Source organism: Cervus canadensis, chromosome 2, assembly GCF_019320065.1.
Source record: "Cervus canadensis isolate Bull #8, Minnesota chromosome 2, ASM1932006v1, whole genome shotgun sequence".
NCBI classification, from domain to species: domain Eukaryota; kingdom Metazoa; phylum Chordata; class Mammalia; order Artiodactyla; family Cervidae; genus Cervus; species Cervus canadensis.
The window spans coordinates 68,959,118-68,986,281 of NC_057387.1; the positions used below are offsets into that span (position 1 = coordinate 68,959,118).

A 27,164-nucleotide genomic window follows, 5' to 3' on the forward strand; every position below is an offset into this window, starting at 1 on the left:
ACAATGGCAAACAAGAAAGTTGGCTTCCCTCGTGGCTCAGATGGTAAAGAATCTGTCGGCAGTGCAGGAGACCCAGGTTCGATCCCTGGGTCAGAAAGATCTCCTGGAGAAGGGAGTGAAAATCCACTCCAGTATTCTTGCCTGGAGGATTCCATGGACAGAGGAGCTTGGCAGGCTACCGTCCTTGGAATCGCAAAGAGTTGAGCACAATTGAGTAACTAACACACACACATGCTGTGTCTGTAGACACAATGGCAAATAATAAAATAGTCTTCATTGGCTTCTTTTGTATATTTCTTTTAGGTTTGATTATTTATTACTTGAAAGTATGGATTTGTATTTCATTGTCGCTAATTAAGCAAAATAACTGTTAAATTACCAATTATTTATTTTAACAAACTATCATTTCTCTTTTGCTGAATGTCACAATATCTGTGTATATGTTGATGTAAAAATCCTTTTCTTCTCCCTAAGTAGAGAGAAAAATAATTAGTTGAAATTCAAAGGTAGCATATTAGTCTGAGTTCTCCAGAAAAATAGAATCAATGGAATATGTGTGTGTGTGTGTGTGTATTCCAATCCCAAAGAAAGGCAATCCCAAAGAATGCTCAAACTACCGCACAATTGCACTCATCTCACATGCTAGTAAGTAATGCTCAAAATTCTCCAAGCCAGGCTTCAGCAATACGTGAACCGTGAACTTCCAGATGTTCAAGGTGGTTTTAAAAAAGGCAGAGGAACCAGAGATCAAATTGCCAACATCCGCTGGATCATTGAAAAAGCAAGAGAGTTCCAGAAGAACATCTATTTCTGCTTTATTGACTATGCCAAAGCCTTTGACTGTGTGGATCACAATAAACTGTGGAAAATTCTGAAAGAGATGGGAATACCAGACCACCTGACCTGCCTCTTGAGAAACCTGTATGCAGGTCAGGAAGCAACAGTTAGACCTGGGCGTGGACCAACAGACTGGTTCCAAATAGGAAAAGGAGTACATCAAGGCTGTATATTGCCACCCTGCTTATTTAATTTATATGCAGAGTACATCATGAGAAACGCTGGGCTGGAGGAAGCACAAGCTGGAATCAAGATTGCCGGGAGAAATATCAATCACCTCAGAAATGCAGACGACACCACCCTTATGGCAGAAAGTGAAGAGGAACTAAAAAGCCTCTTGATGAAAGTGAAAGAGGAGAGTGAAAAAGTTGGCTTAAAGCTCAATGTCTGGAAAACTAAGATCATGGTATCTGGTTCCATCACTTCATGGGAAATAGATGGGGAAACAGTGTCAGACTTTATTTTTTGGGGCTCCAAAATCACTGCGGATGGTAACTGCAGCCATGATATTAAAAGACGCTTACTCCTTGGAAGGAAAGTTATGACCAACCTAGATAGCATATTAAAAAGCAGAGACATTACTTTGCCAACAAAGGTCCATCTGGTTAAGACTATGGTTTTTCCAGTGGTCATGTATGGATGTGAGAGTTGGACTGTGAAGAAAGCTGAGTGCTGAAGAATTGATGCTTTTGAACTGTGGTGTTGGAGAAGACTCTTGAGCGTCCCTTGGACTGCAAGGAGATCCAACTTGTCCATCCTAAAGGAGATCAGTCCTGGGTGTTCATTTGAAGGACTGATTTTGAAGTACTTTGGCCACCTCATGTGAAGAGTTGACTTATTGGAAAATACCCTGATGCTGGGAGGGACTGGGGGCAGGAGGAGTAGGGGATGACAGAGGATGAGATGGCTGGATGGCATCACTGTCTCGATGGACATGAGTTTTAGTAAATTCTGGGAGTTGGTGATGGACAGGGAAGCCTGGTGTGCTGTGATTCATGGGGTCATAAAGAATCAGACATGACTGAGCGACTGAACTGAACTGAAATGAACTATATATATATATATATATATCCTGTACATATGTGTATATCTTGTGTGAGTGTATCCATCAGTTTATCTATTGATCTGTACCTACCAGTGTAGCAGTCTTGAGGAGAATTCCTTTGGAAAAATGCAGTCTTTGTTCTTAATACTTTCAAACAATTGGATGAGGCCCACTCACTTTATGGAGGGTCATCTACTTTACTGAGTCTACTGATTTAAATACCAATCACACTTGAAAAGTACCTTCATAGTCAACTCCAACTGGCTTTAACCAAATAGCTAGACACCATATCCCAGCCATGTTGACACATAAGATTAACAGACTCAAGTAGTAAAAAGTAGATTTTGTCATTTCTGACATCCATGCACATCTCCCAAGTACTGAATGGAAGATCTGGAGTACTTCTAAGAAAAAGAAACCTGATATTAAAATGAATCTGACTTTTTTTCCTAGGAAATATGGTGTATTATTTCTTTATTGTTCTTTTTTTAACCAGTACTTCTTTGCCTGAAACTATATTTCTCCTTTCTCTTTTTCCCTATTTAAACTCAATTTAAACTGCAATATAAATGTTAAGTTTTATTTACTGTTCCATGCTCACATTAATCTCTCAACCAATGTTCACAGATAATTATTCATATTCGATAAAAGTAGTATGTTAACACAAAAATGCATGTAAATGTATATACAATTAGATTGTGTTTCTTTTTGCCCTAACATATTTATTTGTTAAGACAAATAATTAGCATGTTTTTTAAACAGAAAAATAATTACTTTCTGTGAGGTTATTTCCCATGCTCATACATTTATCCCTTTAATAAATGATCAAAAATATAATATAGAATGCATTAAGGACATTATTATATATTTAATAAATATATTCATTTAAAATATGATTGTTTCTTCTATAAAAGTCACTAATCTATCAATTTTTATTACCCTGTGACTTTAAATACTAGACCAGTCACTCATTAATTTATTCAACAGATATTTATTTTTTTATCTCTAGAAATTTTAACAAAATTATGAGGAATATTTTTAGAAAGGCTCATTAAATATTTTATGAATACATAGATATCTTAAAAATTGCTCAAATCATTAGGTTTTCTTATTGCTATATAAACAAATTCATATGCTATCCTTGGGAAGATGAAATTTTCTGAGATATTTATTAGGAACTTTTATTTATTCAGTTTGTGTGTGTGTGTTAGAACAGATTCAGAATGAGAGAACCTCTCCAGTTATAGAGGCTCTTTGATCCTCTTTGAACGTTATTTAAAATATTTGTTTCCATTCATGAAACAAAGTTATAGACCAGCACGTGTAAAGTATTCAATGTCCATTATTTATAGTATCATTAATTTTGCTTTTTTCTCTTTTCACAACGTGTTCTGTGTGTTTTTAACTATATTTATTAAATTATATAGTTATTTGGGGATATATTTACCCAATGCGAGTCTCACTCATTAGACTTCTATAGAGCAAGGACCAGAGGTTACCCAGGTTTACTCCACATGTATCACAGGGCCTAGCACATAATAAACTTTTAATTAAATTTGAGAATGGATTGCACACGTTTTATAGGTTTAGAGAGCAAAGATAAGAGGGATAAATTAATTTGCACAGAACTAGGAAGTGGAAGAGACTGGTTTTCAGCGTGTTTGACTGCAAAGTTTATAGTGTTTTTGTACCATGTCTTGCTGACTCTCTTTTTGTTAGTCCTTAGGCAAAAATTTTGTTAATAATACATGGGATGAAAAGTTTTATCATTTATCATGGGTTAAATAATATTCAAGAAATGCCTTATTTGGAAGAGCCATAAAAGACTTACGCTTGTAAATTAAATAGAACAAGAGAAATGCATTTATGACTATTTTTGTGTAGACTGTGTGTGACAGGGTTTTCAGCAGTTATCTCCATTTGCCTAAAACCTGCAGTATCTGCCATCCGACTGCTCGCCTTGCTACCGCTCTTCTACCCTGACCCTCCAACAGTCTTTTCTCAACACAGCCGCAAAATGTCGAGCAATCCTTTATGAAAGGGTAAGTCAGAAAATGTCAATCCACTTCTCATACTCTTCTAATTACTCTCTCATCAGATGTACAATCCAAAGACCTTAAAATGACTCCGAAGGCCCTGTATGATCTGCCTGCAATTTATTTGATTTCATCTCCTACTACTCTGCCTCTTATTTTTGCCTTCCTAGCTAACCATGCTCTTGCCTAAAGACCTTTGTACATGTTACTCAGTCTTGAAGCATTGTTTCCCTCGTCATCCCCATGGCTTGCTCCCTTACCCCCTTCTGTCTTTTAATCAAAGATTATACTTTTGTGACTAGTGCTTATCACCACTTGACATATTTTTTACATATTTATTTGTTTACTGTTGGATGTAGGGTATAAGCTCATAAGGGGAGGGGTTTTATTTAATTTGCTTGCTGCTCTATGCCTGGCACTTAAAAAGGCATCTGATGCAAAGTATGCAGTAAAAATTTGTTGACTGAATGAATGGATATTTGAGAGAAAGTTTAATAGGTGTACAGTCTTTTCATAGCTCTTGTGTTTTTGTGTGTTAGTTGCTCAGTCATATCAGACTCCTTGAGACTCCATGGAATATAGTCTGCCAGGACCCTCTGTCCATGGAATTCTCTAAGCAAGAATACTGAAGTGGGTTGCCATTACCTCCTCCAGGGAATCTTCTTGACCCCAGGGATTGAATCCAGGTCTCCTGCACTGCAGGCAGATTTTTTTTTACTGTCTGAGCCACTGGGGAAGCCCGTATTCATAGCTCTAGATACTTCAAACTTATTCCTTACAGTAAGTTATAATATCTGAACTAAAGAATTTGGGTAATTTTAGCTTAATTACTTACAGAAATAAAAATATTCACTGAAACTCAATTTAAACATCTAAATTTCCATCCAAAGTTGTTTACTCTGACAATGAGCAAATCACCTAAATATGCTTTCTTTTCTCAAAAAATAAAATGATACTAAAGCTATTTTAAAACTTTTATTCAATTAATCAAGAAATAGTATTTATTAAGATAACCATACATGTCCCTGTACTATAGAATTGTTTTTGTAGAATTATATGTAATGTATTTGTTTCAAAGTAAGATTTTGATAACCAACACGCATTTGCATTTGCAATGAGTCAAGGAAAATGTAGACTGTAATTTAATGATCAAATCAAACTGTTCTTTCATAGTAAATGGTCTAGTGACATCTACTGCATCTTTTTTTTCCCACCTGAACCAGAGAGAGTGTCAAGTAGTGATTAAGAGCATAAGCTCAGAGTGGGACAATTGAATTTGATTCTGGCTCATACACCCACTGGCTGAGTAATTTGGGGCAAGTGTTTTGTTTTATTTATTTTTAATTTCTCTGTCTTCATTTTAATTTGTTTGTAGTGAGGATGGAGAAACTAGCACCTGTGTAATTTCATGCCATGAAGATTAAATGAATCAATATAGCTAAAGTGCTTATAAGAGTGCCTAGCTGATAAAAGCATTCTTTGTTAGCTGTTATCTGCCCTATATTTTATTGCATTTAATTTCTACACTTACACAATACTTCCGGTCTTTTTGAAAGTATATGGTATTTGAATCTAAGATAAAAATAAAGCTAAGTTCAGTTAGTGATATTTATGAATTTCTCAAAAAATGCCTAATACTTTTAATCCTCTTAATGTGGTTTTTGCTAATATGTATAATGAAAATATTTCTCCATTTTCTTATTATTGATGAATCTTTACTGCATGGAGAATTATTAAAATACTATTATGTTTTGTATTAAAACAAATGGACAGTGAATATGCAGTGGACAAAGGGTCTTTTGAATTTCATTTTGTCATTCAGTGAACATTTATTGACCACTTACTTTGTGATGAGCTTTGTGCTAATATTTGGGTTACAAAATAAAAATGCAAACTAAAGAATATTAGTAAATAATAACACTCTAAGTCTTTTGAAATCTGTTTGTATTTGATAAAGGCGGCACCATGTGGATATGAAAAGCTCTAAAGTAAAAAATGATCAACCTATTTCTCAAAGCAAACAGGCAAAGCTTCATAGAGAAGGCAACGCTGGAGCTGAGTTTTAAATAAGTAAGAATTCTTTAGGTAGGCTAAAGGGAAAAGGATTCTAAGATAGAGATGCAGGGAATGGAGATGTAAAATAATAGCACAATTTGGGGTCAATTAAAGTTATTACATTATTATTAGGGTATAACGTGTGAAGGAGGCATGGCAAGAAGTGAGGTTTGAAAACTAGACAAGGACACTGTCATAAAGGGATCTTTAAGACTGGCAATTGTTTGGATTTAATTGTTGTCTCTGAATTATTCCAAGCATCAGGATGATCTGGTCAAGATTATATTTTTGGAAAAATCAAGATGGAAAGAAAAAGCAAATGACTGGAAGTTGGATTGTTAGTTTTTAAGTGTTAATCAGTCATATTTGACTCTTTGTGACCCCATGGACTGTAGCCTTCCAGGTTCCTCTGTCCATCAGATTCTCCAGGCAAGAATACTGGAGCAGTTTACCATTCCCTTCTCTAAAGGATCTTCCCAACCCAGAAAAAGAACCTGGGCCTCCTGCATTGCAGGCAGATTCTTTACCATCTGAGCCACCAGAGGTTATTGCAAACAGCCAGTGGGCAGATAAAGTCAAATTTATTTCATTGAATGGGATGAAACACTTTCTATAAGATAACTGTAATTCATCTAACTGTAAAAATGGGATTTAAATATTTTAAGGGAGCAAGCACTTTCTGACAAATACTGATAAGTATTTAGTTGAGTAGTTGATTATTAATATTTTGATTTCTTATTTTGAAACTTGTGTTTCATTTGTATAAACTACTAATTTACTTTCATCTGGTATTTCATTTTTAATAATATATAGTTTCTGTCAATAATTTTCTGAAACAGGTTGAGAGAGAAAGTTATAAAACTTACTTCCAGAAACATACTAGCAGTCTAGAATTTAGAGTTGCTTTGATTAATAGAATATTTACTTAGCAATTTTGTTTAATGAAATCTTGCTATCATATTTCATCACTAGATATGCAGAGAATTTAATGCCAAGTTAAAATATTTATCTCATCTATATGTATTTCTCCTATACTTAAAATTGATATTCAGATCTTCTAAATGAATATCAATTTTATTTTCTTATAGCCAATAGAATTCTTCTATGCTCTTTTGAAATAGTATGATTTAATAACTGATGTATTTGAATACTGTATTTGCAAAATCTAATTTATTAAAATATAATTTTATGCCATACTACATGAAAATGTGATGCCCTCTGTTAGGAATTATTATTGGTGCTACATCACTCATTGACTCATAAGCTTACTAGAACTTGTGACATAGAGGAATTTTCTTTGCTTACGTAACTCATACTGTTCCAGTAGGAGTATCATTATAAGTCGTTTTGTCCTGTGGATTTCTTTAATAAATTTTAGCTCATTTACTTAATACATTATTTAGAATCTATTCATTCTAATCATTCCTCAACCAATGAGAAAGCTTTATCAGACTTAATGACCAGCATGGAAATTAAGACAACATAGAATTGATCCTTACTATTTTATCTGCAAATATTATTCCATATTTGAAGATTCTCTTTATTTGTAGCCCCCAGAGTGATACTCAGGGCACTTCACAGTCATTCGCACACAAGTGCAGATTAACAAAAAATTTGTACACATTCCCAGGTGAGGTCAAAAGAGATGATGTTCTGTCTTTCTGTTTCAGCTTTCATACTGTAAACAATTTTGCAGTCTATTTATGGTCTCATCTTCTCCATCATTTTTGTTCTTGATTTCACTATTTAAAATGGCCCCCAAGCATAATGCTGAAGTGTTCTTACATATTCCTTGTAGAAAACACTGTGATGTATCTTATGGAGAAAATGCATGCCTTAGGCAATTTCATTCAGGCATGAGTTATAGGGCTGTTGGCTGAGAATTCAATGCGTTAATGAGGGTTCAACTCATGTTAAGGTTGTGAGTGTTAATGCCTTAGATGCTAAAGGATCTTTAATCAGAAACACACACACAAAAAAGGTTATGTATTTATTGGGTGATAAAAATTCTGTGGCCAAAGGTCCCCATGAACCTAACCTTGTATTTCCCCCATAAGCAGTGGTTCACTATTTGCTGATTCATTTGGTTGCAGCAACTTAATTAAATATAAAAACATCATGAATAATAAGAATTAACTTTATTTACAATTTCCCGCTAGTAACTTTGGCTATACAAGATAGAAGATGCATAAGCAATGTTTTGCTTTCATGCATAATATATTAAGCAAAGTTAAAAATATGTGTAAATTCATACTGTTGGGTAGAAAATTACTGAATCATTTATCATCCCATGTAGAGCAGATCGAATAAGATTATAGAAATTAACAGATCTAAAATTTCTTATTCTCTTGAATAGTGAAAATAAGATATCAAAATGTCAGAGAGGATAAGTTATAAAAAAGTGTATGTCTCAAAATTAATAACTGAAAAGCTAAGTCATTTGTAGCAGCCTTGATGCAGTAACCCTCCCTTGCATCCTGGTATATATATTTTAAATATGAATAATGAGTAACTCACATGTATATGTAAAAATTTTTCTACCACATGTTGTTACCAAAACAAAGCAAGAATGTTGAATAAAATATATTATTAATGAGGAACACAGAATTAACTTGGGATCTGAGACTAAACATGGTGTACTGGAAAATCAGATTAAGAAGCTATACTTAGGTAAATCTGAAAGGATAAATCTAGCTTTCCCTATAAATCTCCTATTAACCTAAAACAAAGAGAATTTAATTTCCAATTCAAACTTAAAAACTGTGATCAAACATATACTAATAACACAAATATATTTATCCAGACTTCACATAATACAGAAATTAATATGCTTATTTTTAGAAATAGTGTGGAGTGACAAAGCAATTCTACAAGTGATATAATATTTGAGATTCTTAATGCATATAATCAGATAATGAGTTAATATTTATAGTGGATATAATTCAGTAAGTTTATATACATAACAGACCTCATTTTCCTACATTGTTATAATTGTAGTCAAGTTGTGGTTTTGTTTTTGTACTTTTTTATTGGAAAAACAACTCTACTTAGTCATAGTAGCAAACATGATGGATAGTAACGCAGAAATGTGACTCTGACAGACTCAGCCCCCAAATCTGATAGTGAAAACAGACACATAAACCTTTCTTAACATTCTAGATTATTTCCTATTTAGCCCTCAGAATAGCCATATAAGATAGATACTATTTCCCCCCATTATATTAATATCAAAACTTATTCATATGCCTATCTAAGACTTACCTTTTAAAGAATTGAAGTAACCTTTGTATGGTTAGTGTTTGTAATGACATGTTCAGTGATTTTAGTTGAGACAAGAAGTATACCTTTATGGTATACAAATAATTTGATATGATTTACATGGCCTATTTTCATTAATACAACTGAATCATTCTATATTATTGTAAATATTATCAGAGTCATACAGAGATATACAACATGTTATTGAAAATTATTTTAAGATACATAAATAATGAAAAATAAGGGCAAAAGTTATTTATCAATACATTTAATTTATAGTTCACTCATTTGTCTGTTATAATAGCATGAATTATATGAGTATTATTAGAATGACTTTCACTAATCATATTATATAATGGTTTTCAAATACAATATTAATATAAAGCAGTCTTTGTCTTTCTAGACATATATTACTTTATAGAAACATAACATTATATGCTGGGAACTTAATGACAATATGCTACAGGAATATTTACAGTTAAATTATTTAATTCACTTCCAGGCAGAGCTAGTGCCCTCTTTATCTGTAGCTATAACTCTTTGCAGTTGTGTAAGGCATGTCAGAAATGAGACAGAGTTAGAATTTCAGCTTTATCATTTACTAATTTAGTAACCTTGGGCAATACAGTTAACCTGTCTATGCTTTGATTTTTTCTCATTATACAAGTAGAAATAAAGTATTTCATAGCTTTGTGGTGGGGATTAAATTAAAGAATGTTATGTTGATCTACTAACATAATCTGGCACATAAGTTCCTGATAAGTGTTAGAAGTTACTATTACTTTAAATATATTTTATATAAAATGTCATGGGTAAATTATTAGCTCTTGGTATCAGAGATTACTGAATCCATCAAGACCCAATAAAGAGCTATTGAATGAATGAATGAAAGCTTTTACTTATCATTTAGATGTAAGATAAATCCAAAGATACTTACTTGAATAACTGTGTGCCACTCAGCCCTGGAGATAGCACAAACAGGACAGCTTTGATTTCTGACATCATGGTACTTAAAATCTAATAGGGAAAATAAGTGAAATATATACATATATGTTTATGTGTTTGTATATAATATATTTCATTTTTAGCATATGACTATTAACCAATTCATTGTAGTTTAACATTTTCCATCACAAATCATACTTTTAGCACCTCAATTCATTTTAGTGCAACTAGAAACATGTGGAAAGTGCTTGTTTTATAATAAATAATATCAAGAAGTAAGACATTCAATTTGTAATTTACTTTGAATAATAAATATGTGACATGTAAAGAATAATAACCTATGTAACATCAAGTATATGACAAAGTGATGGGCTTCTCTGGTGGCTCAGTGGTGAAGAATCTGCCTGTAATGCAGGAGACCCAGGTTTGATCTCTGGGTGCGGAATATTCCCTGGAGAAGGGAATGGCTAGCTACTCCAGTATTCTTGCCCAGAGAATTCTGTGGATAGAGGAGCCTGGCAGGCTACAGCACAGGGGGTCACAAACAGTCAGACACGACTGAGTTACTAGCAAACACACATGGCATCAAGTGTAGTCTGTGATGCTGACAACATAATAAGTTCACCATTATTTTATTTGTCATCACCTTGATATTAAGGATGTACCTTATAAGTCACATCATTGTTTCTCTCATCCGCAGTTAACTTTTGAAAGGAAATACAAAATGATAGTAATAAAAATAAAAAGAAGAGCCCCAACTGTAAGAGCTCACTGCAGACAAAAATGTTTTCTTCTTTAAAGTGAAATAAAAGAAGTCACTCAGTCATGTCTGACTCTTTGCAACCCCATGGACTGTAGCCTACCAGGCTCCTCTGTCCATGGGATTTTCCAGGCAAGAATACGGGAGTGGGTTGCCATTTCCTTCTCCAGGAGATCTTCCCGACCCAGGGATTGAACCCCGGTCTCCCGCATTGTAGGCAGACACTTTACCATTTGAGCCACCAGGGAAGTCTAGAGTTACCAGGGAAGTTTCTTCTTTAAGTAATAATTAATATCAACACAAATGCTTGCTATATTTTGAGTACTGTTCTGAGGGTTTCCTGATGTTGTATCATCTTCGTAAACTCTCACAATAACTCTCTTAAGTAGTTATTGTAATTAAACACATTAATGGATACAGAACCTAAAGTAAAATGAGGCTAAGTAGTGTGTCCTCATTCAGAATCTGGTGATAGAGATAGAATCCAAGTCTTGCTCCAGAGTTTGAATTATTAACCACTTCTATGTCATACTGTCTGTATAATGGAGTTGTTTCATTTTGGATATTCTGGATATAGAGGATATTAGGATTCACTAAGTTTGGATTTAACTCCCCCTTGATATCTTTTTCATTCTTGTATTTAAAGACCTAAAATATGTAGAAGAGTAACATATGCAATGACACATTTCTAATTCTAAAATATGGTAAAAAAAAATTCAAGATCGTTTAATAACATGCATTGGATAGATTTATCTTGCAAGTTTAAGGATTATTATATTGATTAGTCCTTACTCATTAATTGTTCAGTAGTTCTATACAGATTATTAATCTAAAATCTAAGGTCAAAATAGATCTATGCAGTCATAGATTTCATTTTATGATGAAAGTGATTTTAAATTTGAATGATTTCTGAGTAAAATATCAGCTCAAGAAAAAAAAATACTTCGAGGATTTAAACTGTCTGAAACACATGTGCCGTGTGCTGTCGCTTCAGTTATGTCTGACTCTTTGCAATCCTACAGACTGTAGCCCACCAGGCTCTTCTGTCCATGGGGGTTCTTTAGGCCAGAATACAGGAGTGGGTTGCCATGCTTTCTTTCCTCTAGGGGGTCTTCCCCACCGAGGGGTCAAACCCACGTCTCTTTTGTCTCTGCAATGGTGTGAGGGTTCTTTACCTTTAGTGCCGCTTAAGAAGCCCACACACAGGCTATCACTCTAAAGTGATTGTGCAGATATTGCCTGCTGATTATAAACCAAGGCACAGCTTCAGACTTGTGACACATCTTGGCAGCTTTTAGGCACTGGTCAGAGTTAGTATGTAGCAAGAAAAGCATTTGTGTGCCCTGTTTCATGAATTTCGTAGAAGATAAGAAGTTGTGCCACATTCTCAGAGTTCAAAAGAAGTGAGAACATTAGAACAAATATATATATATATATATATATATATATGTTTATTATGTTTATTTTATATATATATTGGTTATATACATATATATTTGTTATATACATAAATATTTGTTATACACACACACACACACACACACATATATATATATTATATATATTTGTTCCAAAGTTCTCACATGGAATTAATTAATCAGTGCTCAATTAGCCTACTTACAACTTTGGTGGAAAGGGAAAATGGGTATCTAAAGATCTGGGTTCTGGTCCTATTTGTGATTTGAATTTAAGTAATTCATTTAATCCCTAGGACTAATTTTTTTTTCTTCTGTTAAAACAAACAGGGGAAATCCTCCTTTATAGAGTTATATTTGGAATGACTGTATAAGTATAGCAACAAATACTAGTTTCTAAAACAAAATACCATGTTTTAGACATTTTCTTATATTAAAAAAAGCAAATATCTCTATAAAATTACCATGGTTCAGTTTCCATTTCCATTCTTCCCATGTTGAATTTATGCATATTATGGTGGGAAACAGTCAGACTTTTCTCATTAGATGTTTTGTTTCTTTTATTAACTGAGAACAAAAGTCAGTTATAACTTTTTTATATATATATATATATCCCTTTGGAGCACAAAATAGTGGAAGATAATGGGGCAATTTTTAGGTAAATTCTATTCCTAATTCTAATATTTCCTCCTTTAATATATGTTTATTATTTGAGGAACTTTGCATTTCTGTGGAATGAAATTTCATTGCTTTTCTTCAGATTGCCTTTGCAGATTCTGGTTTCAGAGCAGTTTTTGGCCACTCAAAGCAATAGAAATTTATGTGATCAACATAAGTAAAAAAAAAGAAAGTGGTCGATAAATCATTATGTTGAAAACTTAAAAGATTGTTTATTTCTAAAGCTTTGGGCTTCCGTGGTGGTTCAGAGGGTAAAGCGTCTCCCTGCAATGCGGGAGACCCAGGTTTGATCCCTGGGTCAGGAAGATCCCCTGGAGAAGGAAATGGCAACCCACTCCAGTATTCTGGCCTGGAAAATCCCATGGACAGAGGAGCCTGGTAGGCTACAGTCCACAGGATCTCAAAGAGCCAGACATGACTGAGCGACTTCACTCACTTTCACTTTTTCTAAACTCAAGCTAAACAAACAAAAAAGTACAGAGAAAATAAGCAGATAAGAATAATATCTGATTTTCCTGAGTGCAGAGAGTTGATTGCTTTCATTTGCAATTTGTTGTATTTGGGATGGGCTTCCCAGGTGGTGCTAGAAGTAAAGAACCTGCTTGTCAATGAAGGAAACATAAGAGACACAAGTTCAATCCTTGAGCAGGAAGATCTGCTGGAGGAGGGCACAGCAACCCACTCTAGTATTCTTGCCTGGACAATCCCGTGGGCAGAGGAGCCTGGAAGGCTACGGTGCATATGGTCTCAAAGAGTCGTACACTACTGAAGCAACTTAACATGCTTGGGATAAAATTTTGTTGATCTTGGAAAAGGAATGAGATTAGGAGTACATTGTTCTCATGTCAGAATTGAGTTTCCATACAAAAGAATGATTGGCTGACATTGTCATCTTTCACTTTTTCTTTGCTTTTTTTCTTAGTTGAGAAATAGGATAATCTTTTTGGAAAAGCCATTTCCTAGATCTGAAAGACCATGTGAGGTAAGATTTCTCACAGTGGTTTTGAATGTAACGCAAACCTTTTAGGGTAGATATCTTACTGCGAAATGCCTTTTTTCCTATAACTCAATCTGAAATGATCGCTAGGCTCTGTGATGTGAAGTACACAGGATAGTGCTTCTGCTCCACAGGTTTTATCCTATCCAATTTCAGTACTTTATATTTCTCTTATTCACTCTTTGCATTTTGTGTAAGTTTGGGGAAGACAAGTACCTTACTGACTTGTACCAAAATGAGGCTATTTTTGAAGCCTGTATGAAGGAAGAAACACTGATGCCCATGAGTCATTATTCCCGATTAAATGCAGAAGTCTTTATCCTAAGTCACATTGCTGCATCTCCAGTGACAAATGGAAGATGACACCAGTGTCTCAGGAACACCATACTGACATTCCTGAGTCACATATAGCTCGACTTTCATTGTGGTCCCCGAATGTTGTGTCCTTATAGAGACTATTTTTTAAAAATTCCATCAGCCTAGCACATAGCAGGTAATAAGCAAATATTTACTGAATCAATTAGATATGGATATTTTGCATGGTTTAAAGAGTACACTGTAAAATTAAAAGATGGCTTAAACTTTGCATGCATTTTAATGATCACTTATTTAAGTGTGTTTTAATTGTTTCCATGTCTGTCTCTCCTACTAGAAGCTGAGATTCTTAAGGGCAGGAACCATATGCTATCCTTCTTAGTACTGTTAACATTTACCACAGTACCAAAGAAATGGATGCTGTATGATGAAGGAAGAAGTTATGAGGGATTCCTTATAGAGACCTTACTGAATGGGTTGCATAGTAAAGCTAATGATTTGACCTTTGTCAGAGCACCTGATGGAAATTAACCAGCTGTAGATTTGTATAATACTTTGTCCACCTGATGTAAACAGCCAATTCATTAGAAAAGACCCTGGTACTGGGAAGGATGGAAGGCAAAAGGAGAAGAGGGCAGTAGAGGATGAGATGGTTGGATGGCATCACCAACTCAATGGACGTGAACTTGGGCAAACTCAGAGAGATTGTGAGGGACAGTGAGGCCTGGGGTGCTGCAGTCCATGGGGTCACAAAGAGTTAGGCACGATTGAGCACTTGAACAACAGATTTGCAGATATTTAAATAACAACTAATTTTAGGTAGGAAACAAAAAATGCAACATGGTCTTCAAGGTGGAGAGAAGGAAGTAAGGAGAACAGTTATTGAGTACCTGCTGTGTACTGGAACTTTACTAAATTATCTCATTTATTGCTTAGAGCAACACCACATAAGGAAGTTATTGACTTCACTACACATATGTATTATTGATATATAACTTGCCTAAGTCCATGTGGCTAATGTATAGCAAAACCAAAAGGAGAACATACATCTCTAGGTCTTACAAATTTCTCTACACCACTCAGTTTCCCTAATAAAATTCTCTGGAAAGAAAGGGTTTAGCATGAGAAAGTTATAGACAGTTGTCCTTCACACTTTTAATAATTGGAAACTAAGTAACAATGCCTTCCATTTTATAATATTCTTAATATATACAAATCAGCAGTTTTAGTCTGATTTATATCTAATTGATACTGATTTTAAATTCTCTGGTTTAAGAGTCCTCATCAGATCACTGCACCTGTAAACAAATCATCACATGTAATAGAGCAGCTCAGTATTTAGAGGAAGCTTGACTCCCATAGCAAACAATAAAAATCACACTTATTTTAAATAGTTTTTACAATTCTGAAATTTACTTTGGTTTTCATATATGAGTCTTATCTGTGAAAAATTAAGTGTGTGTTATGACTTTTTAAAAACAATCCTGTATGTCTTTTATTGGAGTAGGAAATGGTAACCCACTTAATTATTCTTGCCTGGAAAATTCCATGGACAGAGCAGCCGGGTGGCCTATAGTCCATGGAGTCGCAAAGAGGCAGACATGACAGCACACAAGTGTGATACCAGTGGTTCTTTTATTCAAAAATACTTTAGTTACTAGTGTGGCATAGGACTCAGATGAATCTGTATGTTGTTATGATCATACCCAATTTTAACCTTCATAATTTGTGAAAACACTAGAAAAATTTATGTAAGATGATACATTAAATAATAAAGAAAATATGAATATTAAAGGTTGAAATTTTGCATTTTCTAATTAAAACCAGGAATGTTTGTTTTATTACAAAAATTAGCGTAGTATAGAAAGCATTTTTTTACTCTCCTGATCAAACTGAAACTAGAATTAGAACAGTATAATTTAACCCTGGGTTAGAATCCTTAACTGCATAGAACATAGTTCACTTGAGTCTTAATAGCTCTTTCTTCATAACAGAAAGCTCTGTAGATTATTTTGCACATGGAAACTAAAATTGTATTCTGAAGTATTAGAAAAATGAATCTTCTCGTATTAGAAAATGCCCAGGAAAACTGAAAGTGACTTGTTCAGACTTCTGAGGATCTCAATGGAAAGAGAACCCAAAGATAAACTTGTTAATACCCTTTTGCCCTCTCATTCCTGATATAGCATAAAGAACACCTTTTCAGAAAGAAGTGTTCCATAATCAGGATTAATATTGAAATGGTAAAGTATAATTACATGTATGACTGAGTACACAAAGGATAACCAATCATTGATCCTTTCGAATTTTGGACCAGATATTAGCATAGGTATTTTAGAATTGTGTTTAGTTCAAAGTCTTCACATTTGGTTTTTTAGATCTCCATAATCTCACTTTAAAAGATGAACCTTCATAAATATGTTTTGCTTAAGATTATTACCAGTTCTTAGTTGTCTCAACACATAATTAATCATGTTACTTTGTGCACAGAACCTACAGTGGCTTCATCTTATCAATGAAGTTAATACAGGACTTGTCAGAACTCAATCTTATTCACCTCTCTCATTATTTTTTATTTTCTATTATCAAAACGTAATTCTCTTTGCTATGCAAAGTACCATACTTCTCACCTTCAGGTGTCTCTGATTTTTCGTTCCTTCCTCCTAAAAATAAAAAATAGTTCTATTTTATTCATGGTTAATACTTCATAAATTTTAAACAAATACTTTTACAAATCTGATTGTATTTTTCTATCTCCTTGCTACCCTCCCATTGTGTCTTCAAAGACATACCAGCCTTCACAGACACTCAATATTCTACCACAGTATATGTTGATATACCCCCCAAATGGCTACACGTTCCCATTTCTGTTCCTTAGCTCAGTTTTCTGCTGAAATCTATAGTGATACCTTTCTCCTTCTATCCTTTCTCTATTCTCTTCATATTCAATGCATTCTCTCTCTCTCTCTCTCTCTCTCTCTCTCTTTTTTTAGGCTGCACTGAGAGGCATGGAGAATCTTAGTTCCCTGACCAGGGATCGAACCTTGCAGTAGAAGTATGGGCTCTTAACCTCTGGACTGCCAGGGAAGTCCTCAAATTCTTCTAGGCCAGAAAGAAACACAATTTCCTTTGTAAAAATTTTCCTGCTCAAAGCTACCATAACACATTGCTATTCCCTCCTGAAAACTATCTCAGTTTTTATATTTTACTTTTAACAGGGACTGCATCTTGATATATACTCAAGTATGTGTCAGTATCTCTTTGTAGATTTTTAATTCCTTAAGGATGGAAGTTACATTACATTTCTCTATACCTCAGAATTGCCTACATTATTCTGTTTGTAGTCATATTATAAATGCTTACTAAAATTTGGTTAAAACCAACGTGTGACAAAGATATCTTTACTTTGTAACTATCTGGATTGAGAAATGAGAAGCTGGCTGTATAGCCAGCTGGCTATTTTTCAAGACATTACTGTGCACACCTTTTAGTTCACTTTGATCTTCCTGCCTTTCAGATGCCTCATGTCCATCTGTTGTTTTCTTAGAGGGTACAAAAAATATAGACTCTGAGGAGATTAGATAACTTCATACTTGTATGGTAACAGGATGCTATTCATAGGTATATAAGGATGAATAATAGTCTATAGTGTTTAGTTATCTCCTTTCTCCTTGCTTCTGTCTTGTCCAGCTCCACAGAATGGACTGTATATTATTTATCCTTTCATATATACCAAAAAAAAAAGTTGATAAAAGTTAAAGCAACAATAACAACAACCACAAAAAAACACAATTGAAATTATTTTCTGTTACTTTGAGGGGAAAAAGTATTACTTAAAAGTCTATCCCAGTACATGCGTTTATGGACATTGTTTTTCAAGGCCAGGCTATGACACAATTAGGATCATGGTAATAGTTGGTAACATAGCTCTCTAAAGAGACTTTTCTCTGTCACCTTTTCTCCAAGGAAGCCAACTATCCTTACTTGAATGGATTAAAATGTAGCATAGACATGGCTCAGGCTTCCCCAGTGGCTCTGTTGGCACAAATGCAGGAGACCTGGGTTCAATCCCTGGGTCAGCAAGATCCCCCAGAAAAGGAAATGGCTACCCACTCCAGTACTTTTGTCTGGGAAATCCCAGGACAGAGGAGCCTGGTGGGCTACAGTCCATGGGGTCACCAAAGTCAGACACGACTGAGTGACTAAACTACCACCACCACCATGGACATGGTTTATGTGCCTGACTGTGCATTGGAATTACCTTGAAACTTGTTAAAATGTAAACTCTAAGGCCACTCTAAGAGATCTTGTGAGCATGTCTTGTTTGTAGTTTTTAAAATGCCCATCTTCCATATGATCCAGATGCAGGCAGTTTACGAACCAGTGTTAATTATTAGATTCCTTCTGACTCTGTTTGAGCGAGTCTGTGTATTAGTGAATCATATGAGGACTTTACCAAACTTATGCTATAAAGCAAGACCAAGACCTTACTTCCCTTACAAATCTCTACTTTATTTATTCCTTCTTTCCTTTTAGTTCCCATTCTTCCTAAAAGTTAATTAACAACCATCTATGTCCAGAAGATCATATGATTCATGTGACCTGACTCCTGATCTCTGGTTGTTCATAGTACATGGGAACCACACAAATTAAAAACAAAACTTATTACAATGTTGTGCATTCTGAAATAGATATGAAGTAATTTGGAAGAAACATGATAAATTCTGTCAAGGTGAACAAGCTCTCACATAACATCAATAATTGTAAACAGAATAATAATTGCAAACACTCAAGCAGCGCTTGCCATATTTGTAAGTTCTTTTCCTATGGTAGCTCATGTAATCTTCCAAACAATCCTGAGATAGGTACTACGATTATCCTCATGCTAAAGGAGAGGGACGAGAAGCAAAATGAGGTTATTTACTTGTTGCAGATCTTAAATAGTACAGCAGGGACTCACATCCAAGCAATGTTGATTCATAACTTTTTCTCTTGATCAAAAAGAATTTATAGTGGAGTCAATATTTTAGTAGATATTAAAGGGAAAGAAAAATCATTTCACAAAAGGAAAGAAAGATAGAAAGAGAAATGTGAAAAGAAGCTATGGGAATTGCTGGCAGGGCAGTCTTCAAGAGTTTGTTTAAGGAACAGATATGTAATTGATATAAATACAGTGACAGTCTAGCTCTTTGTTCAGTTCTCCTTGGTTGCTTCTCTAGGCAACAAGTTTCATGCATTTGTTAATCATAAACTCACTTTGTTATTCTGGATAGAGTTTGTATCTCTGATATAAACCCTCTTGGTCACCTTTGGAATTATACCATGACCATTAGTGAAAGTGAAAGTCACTTAGTCATATCCAACTCTGTGACCCTATAATACAGTCCATGGAATTCTCCAGGCCAGAATACTGGAGTGGCTAGCCTTTCCCTTCTCCAGGGGGACCTTGCCAACCCGGGATCAAACCCAGGTCTCCCGCGTTGCAGGCAGATTCTTTACCAGCTGAGCTATCAGGGAAGCCCCTTACCAAGACCATTAGAAATTACAACAAAAAACTTTTAGAAATACTAATGATTATTAGCAAAGTGAACATCTTATTAGAATAGTTTAATGTTATCTACTTACGAACAACCTAATGTTCAGCACAAAGTTATATTGAATTTTAAAAGACAGAATGTAGTTCCAGGATCAGTATTATTTCATAATACTTGGGAGACTAAAACAAGAGGACTGATTATTAAGTTTTGGACAGCAGGAAGTTGGACACAGTTGATGGAATCTTGGATACCATGAGATTAGAATTCAAATTAACCTTGACAAATTAGAGAAATAATGAATAAGGCCAATTCACTTCTTTGGATTCGTAAGACAAAAAGATGGAGAGTGACTAGCTAAGGGAAATATTTTAGAGAGAAATCTGAAATTCAAGGACTAGCTAAAGGCCATTTTTTCTTTGTTTATATTAATTCAACAAGTGTATCTTTTTGTTTGTAATGAAGAACACCATAATTGATTTCTATATTAGAGGACTTGTGAAATACATTCGAAACATATCTGGGATTACCTTATATCAGCTAATCAGTTTTTAGAAACAAGGTTATACAGGTATTTTCATAAGTGTTATTTGTACCAATCAGCACTATAAGTTTTTGAAAGTTAGGTGTTAGTTATAAGTAATTTTTGAAATCAGATGTATCATTAGCTAAAGAGAATTTGCAAGGGATATAGGTAATTCTATTCTTAAAGAGCAGATTTAAACTTTTAATTTGAACTTTGGACTGCTTGCTTTGCTAGAATTAGTTTGATTCGTGTGATATCAAATGATTCATGTGATATTTCCAGCAGTGAAATCTGCCATGTGTCCTCCTCAGTGTGGTTACTTAAACAGTTAAGTCCTCTGCAATCAAAGAACTCCCACTGAACTAGTGATTAACTATACTATATATTCTAATGTACTGAGCAATTGTGTAAAGATCATGTGAATTGATTGTTCATTTTACTAACTTCTTAAAGGGAATGACTAGAAAAAATTACACAATGTACAATTCATTGTACAAAATCTGCTTTTTGATAAAAGCAGAATGTCTTAGAAAAATGTGGAATTTAGAAATGTAATTTGCATTACATTTTGGAGCAGATTTTCTTATTTGGGAAAATGTCTTTGAAATCAGAAGCTAATTCTCTATACGAATTTTCATTTACAGGCATTTTAGAATACATTAAAAACTGTGATCATTAGGTCTCTTTAAAAATCAACTGAAAAAAAAAACCTGAATAAAATGATATATTGATTAACATAAATATAAACTAAAGGAGTTAACAGTTTAAGTGTATATTCCATACTATAATTTTACTTGTTTCAGACTTGAGCATTGCTTTTGTAATAAAGATGAAAAATTCTCAATTGATAAATGCTACCTTTGTGGAGATTTGGAGCATTTATTTTGGAAAAATATGAAACTTATATAATTCTGACCTATTTAAAGATATTAGGTAATAGAGTTGATTCTTGATAACTAAACTAACATTTACAATTAACATGTTGATTGACATATGTTCACATCTCTGTGTAATTATCTAACTGTAAAAATATCAATAAGAGTTAATACTATAGATTCCAGGATCACCTTGCTTAAGCATTACTATAGCATGTATGTGTGTGTTAGTTGCTAAGTCATGTCTCTTTGTGACCCCCATGGACTGTAGCTCACCAGGCTCCCCTGTCCATGGAATTCTCCAAGAATAATGCTGGAGTGAGTCACCATTCCCTTCTCCAGGGGGATTTCCCGACCCAAGGATCCAACTCGGGTCTCCCACATTGCTGCAGATTCTCTACTTTTTGAGCCACCAAGGAAGCCCACTGTAGTATGAGTGATATTATTCATGTCAAAATTCTATGGGCAGAAGAAAAATTTCATGTAAAGGATTTTAGCTGTCAAAAGTAAAATCACTCATGTACAAAACTACCTTCCAAAGATATGTCCCGGATCCCTCGTATCGAAAAATTTATAGTGTGATGGAAAGTAGCACAATCTTGTCAAATTGGACAATTGGCAACAAACAAAAAGTGACATATGACTTTTCATGTGAACTCTACCGAATGTCTACATGTTCAGCTTTCCCCACTGGTGCTCCTGTCTCAGAAAGGAGTCTTGCTCATGCTGGTTTTTATTAACACTCGTGTGAATAACAAGGTCAAATGCTTCTGTTGTGGCCTGATGCTGGATAACTGGAAACAAGGAGACAATCCTATTGAGAAGCATAAACAACTGTATCCTAGCTGTAGCTTTATTCAAAATCTAGTTTGTGTTACTAATCTGGAATCCACTTCTAAAAATGCTTCTTCTTCAATGAGAAACAGTTTTACTCATTCATTATCATCCACTTTGGGACATAGTAGCTCATTCAGTGGTTCTTATTCCAACCTTGCACCAAACTCTATTACTTCTAGAGCAGTTGAAGACTTTTCCCCATTGAGGACTAACTCCTACAGTTATGCCATGAGTAATGAAGGAGCGAGATTTCTTACTTAACCAAATGTGGCCATTAACCTTTATGTCACCATCAGAATTAGCAAGAGCTGGCTTTTATTACATAGGACCTGGAGATAGGGTAGCCTGCTTTGCCTGTGGTGAGATGCTAAATAGCTGGGAACCAAAGAATGATGCTATGCTAGAGCACTGGAGACTTTCCCCCAACTGTCCATTTTTGGAAATTCTCTGGAAATGCTGAGGTTCAGCATTCCAAATTTGAGCATGCAGACACATGCAGCTTGACTGAGAACATTTATGTGCTGGCCATCTACTGTACCAGTTCAGCCTGAGCAGCTTGCAAATGCTGGTTTCTATTATGTAGGTCACAATGATGATGTCAAGTACTTTTGTTGTGATGGTGGCTTAAGATGTTGGGAATCTGGAGATGACCCATGGGGAGAACACTCCAAGTGGTTTCCAAGGTGTGAGTTCTTGATACGCACAAAAGGGCAGGAGTTTGTTGATGAGATTCAAGCTAGATATCCTTATCTTCTTGAACAGCTATTGTCAACTTCAAATACTCCTGGAGATAAAAATGCTGATCCACCGATTGTTTGTTTTGGACCTGGAGAACGTTCTTCAGATGATGTAGTCATGATGAATTTAACTGTGGTTAAAACTGCCTTGGAAATAGACTTTAGTAGAAGACTGGTAAAGCGGACAGTTCAGAGTAAAATCCTAACAACTGGAGAAAGTTAAAAAACAGTTAATGATATTGTGTCAGCACTTCTTATTGCTGAAGATGAAAAAAGAGAAGAAGAAAAAGAGGAAGAGACAGACAAAGACAAAATGAAAGACAAACTGAAGAAACAGCATCAGATGATTTGCCATTACTTCAGAGAACAGAATGGCTCTCTCAACGGTTGATGTGTGTGCTTCCTATCCTGGATAAGCTTTTAAAGGCCAATGTAATTAATAAACAGGAGCATGATATTATTAAGCAAAAAACACAGATACCTTTACAAGCAAGAGAACTGATTGATACCGTTTTGAAGATGTGCCTTCAGCATCTTCAAAAACTGTCTTAAAGAAATTGACCCTACATTATATAAGAACTTTTTTGTGGAAAAGAATATGAAGTGTATTCCAACAGATGTTTCAGGTCTGTCATTGGAATAACAGTTGAGAAGGCTGCAAGATGAAAGAACATGTAAAGTGTCTATGGGCAAAGAAGTTTCTATTGTATTCATTCCTTGTGGTCATCTGGTAGTATGCTGGGAATGTGCCCCTTCTCTAAGGAAATGCCCTATTTGCAGGGGTATAATAAGGGTACTGTTTGTACATTTCTCTCATAAAAGAAAAATAGGCTATATGTTAGCTTATATATAAAAATCTTTAAAATATTGTTTGAAGCTCTTTGAAGTTAAAAAAGGGGTTACTGATTCTTTAATTACTAACTTGTGTTTTCTGCTTTCTTTGGTACTAGTTATCTTGTTTCAAAAAAAATGGTGTCATATATAATATTTAATCTTAATCTCTGTTTATATGAAAAGTAAGATTTATGTTTGAGCTATGTTAGTGTACATGTGTGCACACAGAAGTTAAAGGAGCAGTGTTAATGCTGTTATGTATCATTTTAAGAATGACTGGATCTGGTATTCTTTCTGAAAGCATTGAGTACTACTTTAGAGTATACTTGAAAAGAATTGGAAACCAGGAACTTTGGAGTTTATCACAGTTACATTGCCAAATTCTCTCTCTCTCTTTTTTTTTTTTTTTTTTCAGTTTTGTTATAAGGATTTTTCTCTTACTGGTATAAAAGTTTCTCCCCAGTTTGTGAGAAACATTTTAATAAAAGGTCTTTAAAAAGACTGCATCAATTAAAATAAAACAAATTATCGGCTTTTCTACTAGTGGAGTTGGGAAGACTATTCTGGTAATGTTTTAAAAAAATTAAAATTGGTGATTTAATGAACTACACATATGGAAATGTAAGCCTCAAGATTTATTCTTTGAGAAGAGAGAGGTGGAATAGGATAAATTAAAAATGAATACTATTCAGATCCTTCTTTGAATTTTTTTTTTGAATAGACATTTAAACAATATAGTGAGAGCTGTATATTCAGCAGTGTGAATTTTGGTAGTAATTCCCTTATTCTATCTTCTGTCCCCTAATTATAACCTCTACCTTAATAACCTAAATTGTGAGAAGCAAAATTTATTGAAATGCCACAGCATTAGAATTTTGGATTTCATTTCTCTCAAAGAAATACAGCTGAATAAAGACATGGGAACTTTACTGTTCAAGTTTCTGATCACCTTTGGTCATAGGTGTCTCAATACTTCCTTATCAGGACGTTTAAGATTTTTATGTAACTCACAATTATAGCTACTGAAAGAAGGTTGACTGCAGTTTTCCCCATAATAGCAGTAAGCTATATTTAAAATTCTTTGTATATGCCAGGCATTGTTCTAAAAGCATTGCTTCTATTAACTCATGTAATGCCTACAAAATTGTCAGTAGATACTGTTATAAAAATTACAATAAAGAAAGTAATTTGCCCAAGGACATAACAATAGTTCAGTTCAGTTTAGTCGCTCAGTCATGCCTGACTCTTTACGACCCCATGAACTGCAGCATGCCAGAACTACCTGTCCATCACCAACTCCCGGAGTTTACCGAAACTCATGGTCATTGAGTTGGTGATGCCATCGACCAATCTCACCCTCTGTTGTCCCCTTTTCCTCCTGCCTTCAGTCTTTTCCAGCATCAGGGTCTTTTCCAATCAGTCAGTTCTTCGCATCAGGTGGCTAACGTATTAGAGTTTCAACATCAGTATCAGTCCTTCCAAAGAATATCCAAATATTCATGACTGATTTCCTTTAGGATGGACTAGTTTGACCTACTTGCTGTCCAAGTGACTTGCAAGAGTCTTCTCCAACACCATAGTTCAAAAGCACTAATTCTTTGGCGCTCAGTTTTCTTTATAGTCCAACACTCACATGCATACATGACTACTGGAAAAAACATAACTTTGACTAGGTGGACCTTTGTTGGCAAAGTAATGTCTCTGCTTTTTAATATGCTGTCTAGGTTGGTTATACTTTTCTTTCAAGGAGCAAGTGTCTTTAAATTTCATGGCTGCAGTCACCACCTGCAGTTTTTTGGAGCCCAAAAAATAAAGTCGGTCACTGTTTCCACTGTTTCCCTATTTATTTGCCATCAAGTGATGGGACCAGATGCCAAGATCATAGTTTTCTAAATGTTGAGTTTTAAGCCAACTTTTTCACTCTCCTCTTTCACTTTCATCAAGAGACTCTTTTGTTCTTCTTCCCTTTCTGCCATAAGGGTGGTGTCATCTGCATATCTGACATTATTATTTCTCCCGGCAATCTTCATTCCAGCTTTTGCTTTATCCAGCACAGCATTTCTCATGATGTACTCTGCATATAAGTTAAATAAACAGGGTGACGTTATATAGCCTTGATGTACTCCTTTCTGGATTTGAAACCAGTCTGTTCCATGTCCAGTTCTAGCTATTGCTTCCTGACCTGCATACAGATTTCTCAGGAGGCAGGTCAGGTGGTCTGGTATTCCCATCTCTTGAAGAATTTTCCAAAGTATATTGTGATCCACACAATCAAAGTCTTTGCGTAGTCAGTAAAGCAGAAATTGATGTTTTTCTGGAACTCTCTTGCTTTCTCGATGATCCAGAGGATGTTGGCACTTTGATCTCTGGTTGCTCTGCCTTTTCTAAATCCAGCTTGAACATCTGGAAGTTCACAGTTCACGTACTGTTGAAGCCTGGCTTGGAGAATTTTGAGCATTACCTTACTAGTGTAATGTGTGAGATGAGTGCAATTGTGCAGTAGTTTGAGCATTCTTTGGCATGACTTTTCTTTGACATTGGAATGAAAACTAACTTTTTTCCAGTCCTGTGGCCACTGCTGAGTTTTCCAAATTTGCTGGCATATTGAGTGCAGCACTTTCACAGCATCATCTTTTAGGATTTGAAATATTTCAACTGGAATTCCATCACCTCTACTAGCTTTGTTCATAGTGATGTTTCCTAAGGCCCACTTGACTTCGCATTCCAAGATGTCTGGCTCTAGGTGAGTGACTGTACCATTGTGATTATCTGGATCATGAAGATCTTTTTTGTACATTTCTTCTGTGTGTTCTTGCCACTTCTTAATATCTTCTGCTTTGGTTAGGTCCATACCATTTCTGTCCTTTATTGTGCCCATGTTTGCATGAAATGTTCCCTTGGTATCTCTAGTTTTCTTGAAGAGATCTCTAGTCTTTCCCATTCTATTGTTTTCCTCTATTTCTTTGCACTGATCACTGAGGAAGAGGAACTCTTTCTTATCTCTCCTTGCTATTCTTTGGAGCTCTGCATTCAAATGGGTATATCTTTCCTTTTCTCCTTTGCCTTGAGCTTCTCTTCTTTTCACTGCTATTTGTAAGACTTCCTCAGACAATTATTTTGCCTTTTTGCATTTCTTTTTCTTGGGAATGGTCTTGATCTCTGCCTCCTGTACAATGTCATGAGCCTCTGTCCATAGGTTTTCAGGCACTTTGTCTATCAGATTTAATCCCTTGAGTCTATTTCTCACTTCCACTGTACAATCATAAGGGATTTGATTTAGGTCATACCTAACTGGTCTAGTGATTTTCCCTACTTTCTTCAATTTAAGTCTGAATTTGGCAATAAGAAGTTCATGATCTGAACCACAGTCAGCTCCCGGTCTTGTTTTTACTGGCTGTATAGAGCTTCTCCATCTTTGGCTGCAAAGAATATAATCAATCTGATATCAATATTGACGATCTGGTGATGTTATGTGTAAAG

The 27,164-nt window shown here is 34.9% G+C and overlaps 1 protein-coding gene and 1 pseudogene across 1 annotated transcript in view; both read left to right on the forward strand.

Moving 5' to 3' along the window:
• NEGR1 (neuronal growth regulator 1) overlaps positions 1-27,164 on the forward strand; it is a 961,111-nt gene that overhangs the window by 27,705 nt on the left and 906,242 nt on the right. The window lies entirely within an intron of this gene.
• On the forward strand, positions 21,795-23,669 carry LOC122436824 (annotated as a pseudogene).